Genomic DNA, 7,568 nt, shown 5'->3' with positions numbered 1-7,568 from the left:
GGATTCCGGCGACGACGGAGTAGTAGTTCACACGGAAGTAGGAGTAGTTTTTGCGGACGCGGAGGGTGGCGTCGGAGAAGGATTCGGGTTTGCCGATAGCGGAGCGGTCGACGAGTTCGTCCATGTACGACATTGTGCGAGGCCGTTGCGGAGTGATTCGGAGAGGTTGTTGATGAGGACGCGGACGACGGCGGAATGGTTTTGTGATTTTGTGAGGAAGTGGTTTTAGAGAGAGAGAGAGAGAGAGAGATAGAATAGTGGTGGTGATTGATTTTTGGTTTGAGAGAGAGAGAGATGAATTTAAGTTTTAATTTTTTGATTTTACGGGATTGTTATATAAAGATAATGGTCAAAGATGAAGAAGATGATGATGAAGAAGAATAGTAGCGAAGATGATGAAGAGAGAAAAAATCATGTGTTAATCATTCACCGTAGGCTACAATAGACCTACATGATCCAACGGTTTTCATTTTGAAAAAAAGATCAAACAGTTAAAATTAAAAAATTTATTATGTTTATGGTAGACCACCTGCAATGCCGTTACACATTAGACATTTATAGTTAAAATGTAACGGATAGGACCAAAATAGGTAACGGCAAAAGACATAAGGGACCAAATTGACACGGTTTAAAGTTAAGGGACCAAAATGAAATCCAAAAATAAGTTAAGGGACCAAAGCATGTATTAAGCCTTAATTTTAAGGAAAAAAAACTTATTTTCTTAGGTTTAATGTAATTTTGGAAAACCATGCCCAAGTTAGGCCGCTAAATATGATCAATTAAACCTATTTCTTAGTTAATTCTGTTGTTAGATGGCAAACATATAGCAAATACATATAACAATAAGTTCATATAAGCATATCAATATTGTACAACTCATTAATCATACCAATCTTTTTATGAACAAACTATACGAGTTTAGTGACAAGAGTGTCAACAATGTATACAACATTGCACCAACTATAATTATGCCTGGAATCTACTCATTATCCAAGTGTCCATGTATACAACATTTGGATCTTCAAAATGCCATGTTTATGAATGATCATGATGTTGCGAGTTGTCTTTGTTTCCTGGTGATTTGGTGTCTATAAACCTTAGTGAATGTAGCATGCTCACATACTCAACCATGTTTGCACTCGTTAGGAATTATCCTTCACTTAGTGAGGCCAAAATGGAACACACAAGTTTGGGGGGAAAGTGCGTAGATAATTCTAATTCTTCAATGGATTGTGTTTTAAACCATCAATTAAAGCTTATGCTTAAGCTTAAAACTTATTACATAGAATATTCAAACCTAATGTTAATCTATTAAAAACCTAAAGCTAAGTCTCGCGGTGCAAGAAGATATAGGGGAAAGGAAGAGGGGGAAGGAGAAAAATATGGTCGGAGGAGGGGGTTGAAGTAAGGTTTGTTTCCTTTCTAGAGCGAAAGAGACCTTGATGGTCAACCTTACACCAAGATAAACCAACCTCACACCAAGACAAACCGCGCTTCTTTGCAGTGTGTCATCTTGCAGCCGCCACCTTTCCTTTTGCCCGTGCTAATCATTGTGATATTACAAAAATGGGGTTCGACTCTTGGTCTTTTGCCGTGTAATAATGGGGAATATGGAGCTTCTCCGTCCCGGCACTAGATAGTTTCGTCCCGAGTGGTGACTATGATAGTGGGGTGGATGACATCCATAATCCAAGATACTATATAGTATGGAATATGAATACGAACACCCATATCCGTCCGTAATATACGCGAACCGAGATGTTATTCCGGTGTCTACGGTAGAAGACTGCGAACGTGACAAATCTAAACATAGTTTTTGATAGAACACTATGGCATACTTTAATCCATGTAGCCGACCCCACCTAGTGGGATAAGGCTTGGTTGTTGTTGTTGTTGTAGTGTACTCAATTCACATAGCTAAAATATTATGATTGAAAGAAAAATATATGGATTTTAAGTCCATATAATTAAGTTCATATAGTTAAGCATCATGCTCTCACCAACCTTAACAATCTGGTTGATAGCTTCGGCCAGCAGATCTCCACAACTATTCCCATCATGTATGTAATCACTCTGTTCATTTGAATTGTTTTTTATTTTTTTATTTTTTATTAAATCTGTGATGAGTTGTTTGGCACAATGGTTCAAACATTAAAATTAAGTTTAACTAGAATTATGTGCAATCCACATGTATAACAAATATGAAGAAATATGTGGTTCTAAGTTTAACTAGAAGGCGCGTCGTATTTCATACCTTTTCTCCACCACCTCACTTCCATCTAGGTTTAGGGTTCATCGTTCCTATTCATAAACCTAACTTTTTCAAAATCTAAATCCATGAATAAAATTTCGATGGTCAAAATTTGAGACCAAGAGGATTATAGGTGTTTTGGAGAAAAGAATGTACAATATGGAGGGTAACTGCAATGCTTGATATTGATCTAGTAGATAAACATGGAAGCAAACAACGGAAAGACATCGGATATGATTGTGGTTAATCTGAAGCGGAAACAAGCTTATCCACATGCTACATGTCCAAATGAAGCTCAACGACCAGTGTTACCTCAATGGGCATCACTTGTATCTCCAAGAAACAAAGTTGTCAAACGAGATGAAATTGAACGGTTATAAGAGAAAACCGACGAAATCGAGAGACTCATAATGGACGGTCATTGGTTAGGCATTATATGAATTATAAGAATAGTAGACGCCCGAACGTTTGATGGTCTACCAAAATGGTGAATGGAAATTGAAGATAAATGGAGTCAAAATGGCCTTATGATCCATGCAACAATTTTAAACATATATTTAGGTGCTTGAGGTGAAGCTTTTTGTCCCGGTTACATAATCCATTAAGATGTTCAATGCATGTATGATATTATTGTTGACACTTAGGTGTTTGAGGCGAAGCTTTTTGTCCAGGTTACATAATCCATTAAGATGTTCAATGCATGTATGATATTATTGTTGAGATTTTTATATGTTTATAATTTGAGGAAAAAAATTGAGATTTTTTTTCTTCGAATTTGAGACGGAGGAAGTGTATATTATAGTATGTTATACATGATAAAGGAAAAAAACAAAAATAAGGAAAAGAGGACTTTTTTTTTGTTGATAGAGGAAGAGAGAACGTCGAGTGAAGAGTTTGAAGTCAAAGAACACAACGGTTCCATCTCACATTCTCTCGGTAACCACCGCAGACCACCGCCCTTCCCTTTGAGTCCGACAAAGTGACCTTCTCCTCTCTCTCTCTGAAACAAAAGTGAAAAAACAAACCCAAAATCAAAATTCAAGGTCTCTCTTCTCTCATTCGGTAAGTCATCTCCTCTCTTCTCTTTTAGGTCAGTTTTGAACTTAAATTGAAATTGAATCGGGATATTGAAATTGAAACCGAATTAAGATAGTGAGAGTAGTAGTGATTGCAGTACTTAAATTGTAATTGATTTTAACTTAGGGTTTGGTTAATTGGTTACTTAAATTGATTTTATTTGTTTCGTTCCTTGCTTCGTTCTCTTCCTATGTTGTTGATTCCCTGTTTACGAGATAATTGGTTACTCAATGTGGACCAATTTAGCTAGATGGAAATGGAATTTTGGAGTCATAAAGCATGCATGAGATAATTAATGGTTACGTGTATAGTAGTAGCTCCTATCCCACTTTTTGGTTTATGTGTATGAATTGATACCATCTTGTAATAATTCTTCCTGTTTGACTTGGATTATTACTAAGTTTTGCATATGATATCCATTATTATATTTTTAATAGTTATGAAGATTTGACATTATGTTTAATAACTTATGAATTGTAATAACTCATGAAGAAGGGCATTCATCATTTGCTATGTTTAGATCTATATGCTCTGGCTTCTAAATTGTAATTATGGTGTGTGATTTTTGTTGTCATATGGTCAATTACTTATACTAGTAGACTAGTAGATTCTCATTTCTGGTTAATTATATGGATAGATGTACATGAATGTATGTTATTTTAATTTGAAGTTGTTAATGATGAACGTAAGCAAACATTTTTTTCTATAAATGTAGGAAATGACGAAAGGGTGTCATAAACTACCATCCTTGTTAAACCTTTTGAAAGACACGAACGAAGTAGACCCGGATTTTAAAACTAGAATTGACGAAATAATTCGTAATAATGGTAGGGGTAGCTCTTTATTAAGATTACTAAAACTTGTTCCATTGGTCCAAGTGGACTTTGCACCTTCTTTGTTGAATGCCTTCATGAGATTTTACAACCCCGATCCTACTCCGATCAACAATAGCTATAGTTTTGACGTTTGTGGTGGTCAAAGAATGAACGTAACATTGGAGGACGTTCTATATTTGACCCACCTGCCCATTGTTGGCCGAGCAATTGTCAACAACAATAATAAGGACAAAGAGGCTTTCCAACGAGTATTTTCGATTTGTGAAGGTCATAGTAAGATGTCCCTAGTTGTTTTGAGAGAGATATGCTTAAACGGGAAAAGAATTGAAGACGAGAGGATCAAGGCGGTATTCCTCATGATTGTAACATGCACGATAACTCTTGATGGGAGTGGACATGTTTGCCGATCTACTTATGTTAAATTTATTGTGAATTTGGACGAGGTGGACTCGTATGCCTAGGGTACAGCAATGTTGTCATACTTATATCAAGGCATAAAGCAATATAAGGAGAAGGGAAGTCAATTGACGGCTTTACATGGCTCATAATAGTAAGATCAATTTTTTTTCTCTTATATCTTTTTTTCTTCTCTTTTGTTTTTGATAACTTTTTAACCAACTGTTTTTTTTTGCGGGGATTCTTCTTTCGTCATTTCAAAGGTCTTCTTGGGATCTTCGAAATAAATGTGGAGCAAGGGCCTCGGGTGCCAATGCTTTTACCTTTGATAAATGCATTGACTCAAATTGGCAAAAACCACCTTTGGAAGAGCCATAAATTGAATTTAAAATTGGTCTCGCTACATGAGCACTCGGCAACGAGAGGAGGTACTCGGTCTTTCTTAAACTTTGTTTTATTTTTCTTTCTTAATTAGATTAATTAGGTTAGGGATGGGCAAAGTTCAGTTCGACTTTGAACTATGTCTGAACCAAACCAAACTGGTCTTAAAAATTGATTCCTTTCGAGGTGTCAATTGGACAAATGTGTCCATAGTGACTAGGATGAATATCCCGTATCCGAAAACTAGCAGCTTGCCCCGTCAATCCTCCAGACCGAAATCAATTTCTAACTCTAATCTTCCTCCCCAATCTCGATATTATTGTGCCGGTATAGACCGAAATTCCGTTATGGTCCAACTCGAATGATAATAGATACCAGGGCTTTGCAATATTTGATTGATTAAAATTACGTATATTCCATTTACTATAGAAGTTCCCGAGGAATTCATTAAAGGAATGTTTCCAATAACATAAAGCGAATGTGATCAATGCATAATAGCAAAGTACTCAATACGGGGCATCAAATTAGAATAAAATTAAACTTAGTGAGGAGATACAATTTGATAACCAAATGCATAATCTAAAATATCAATGTGATGTAGAAGGAAGTATTAGCTCCAACGTCGAGTGCACCAATCCCGATAAAAGACCACGCATTTAGTTTATTGGTTGTACAAAAATATTTCCATTCACCCTCGATTTTGTAATACGGGTTACGACAATTCACAAATTCAAGGGTGCAACTCCATATGTGCTTGGTATCATCTGTCAAATAAAATTCCTTGGTGCTTGTTGGCATAACGAGAGTTTAATACACGGTTATAAGAGAGCGTACGAAAAATAAAATACGAATTATCAACATACGTTTATTTTACAACTATCCTTACACGTGAATATCATAAAAATGAACGAGAGGTAAAATAGCACATAGTTGTTAAAATATCAAAGCAACATACCGGAAAACCTTTGTTGATTTCATCATCACTCAACCACTTTGAGAAACCGAATTTGAAGTTATTAGGATCATGCCTATAAGGGAGATTTGTGCATGTTGTGAATAAGGATACTATCCCCGATGAAAATACATCACGATTCAACCTCAAAGACATTGGAGGGTTGTGACTCGGATAGTTTATCTCTTCCTCGTAACGATCCTTCACTTGGATTACAAATCGATTTGCCCGAACATAAACCAAATTCACCGCAACACCATGCTTCGGGTTATATAAGCCATTCAATCTCGAGCCAGCCATGAGAAAAGCAAAAACGGTCATATACCTTTTCAATCAAAACTTCGATTTCATTATATGCGGTGGTCATTCGGCACCGCAAATCTACTAAGTTCAGATCCCATTGTCTCCACCAAAAGGGTTGGAGGAAGAACACTTGGTTAAGTCATTTAACGAGGATCGTAAGATAATGAATTCAAATTTATAAAACAATAATTGACGAATCACGATATAATGGATATACCGCTTGGGATTAAACTCAACAATGAACGTGCGCCATTTTAGTTGAGCAATCTCGAAAAGATCCTCATCACCAAGTGTCCCCAACCAATCATCGTCGGCTGCGATTCAAGACATAATAAAAAACATTAAGATTTCACGACCAAGTTTATAAAATGCAAAAATGGACAAAGTACGATTACGCCGTATAAATATTAGTTACCTCTCGAGGCTATACAACGCGGATGTTGTACGCTTAACCATGTCAAAAGCCATTGATGTCACCTTACTTGTTTGGAGAGGTTTTATGCGTAAGAAGAAAAATGCCAAGGGAGGTCGTTTTCTGGCGCCCGAGATACCAAGTATGAGACTATTTATAACATCACACGGGAATCATTGGGAATAATGATGATAATTAAGTATTAATTATGGTGAAAAGGCGCCCTCAATAATGATGATATATATATATATATATATATATATATTATTTAAAACTTAACAAAACAAATTAAAACACGTAATTAAATAAAACATAAAACACATAATTAAATAAAACATAAAACACTCAATTAAATAATACATAACACATCATCATGGATCATCTAAATTAATGTCTTCATGTGGTGCATCCATCGGTGCCCCGATCACTTCATAGTTCCTTGGTCGGATCAAACTTTGTCGAATATGTTCAACGAGATCCGACCAATGAAGCGTCCAACTCGATCGGACCTCTAGTACTAAACTAACCAAAGATGGAGAACACGGTTCTCATGTCATCGTCGTTCATGAGCTTCGTTTGGATGAACCGCATACTCCCGGTTGAGTCCGTCGACGGACGTCGATACTCAACACCATCCACCCTCCGTGTGTTTCTGTAGTTGAGTTCAAGGTTGATTTGATTTAGCCGACTCTTCAACCCGAGAGGATGACATCATTGGGGATCCCGAACGGATGAGGTGGTTTCCCCCCGTTGTAGTAAACCTGCAGCTAGGACCGGGTGTTCGCATCAAAGATAGAGTTTTCCATTTTTTTTTTTTTGTGGTTTATGGATATGAAAACATGGACACCTATTTATAGAGGTCCCTAGGCATCGTGGACCACGAAACTATCGGTGCAATGTGGACCACATGAAAAAAATCATGTTCCGCATTGTATAATCCGAAATGTCCCTCACCCCCAC

General features: G+C 36.7%; 1 pseudogene; it reads left to right on the top strand.

The window, feature by feature from the left end:
• The first annotated feature begins 4,037 nt into the window (after positions 1-4,037).
• LOC146922461 (uncharacterized) lies at positions 4,038-5,414 on the top strand (annotated as a pseudogene).
• Positions 5,415-7,568: the final 2,154 nt, after the last annotated feature.

The sequence above is a fragment of the Medicago sativa genome, chromosome 5 (assembly GCF_051527215.1).
Source record: "Medicago sativa cultivar Bolivia chromosome 5, Bolivia_mono, whole genome shotgun sequence".
In the NCBI taxonomy this organism is placed as follows: domain Eukaryota; kingdom Viridiplantae; phylum Streptophyta; class Magnoliopsida; order Fabales; family Fabaceae; genus Medicago; species Medicago sativa.
Note: the sequence above shows the minus strand (reverse complement) of the source record. Positions and strands in the feature narration are given on the sequence as shown.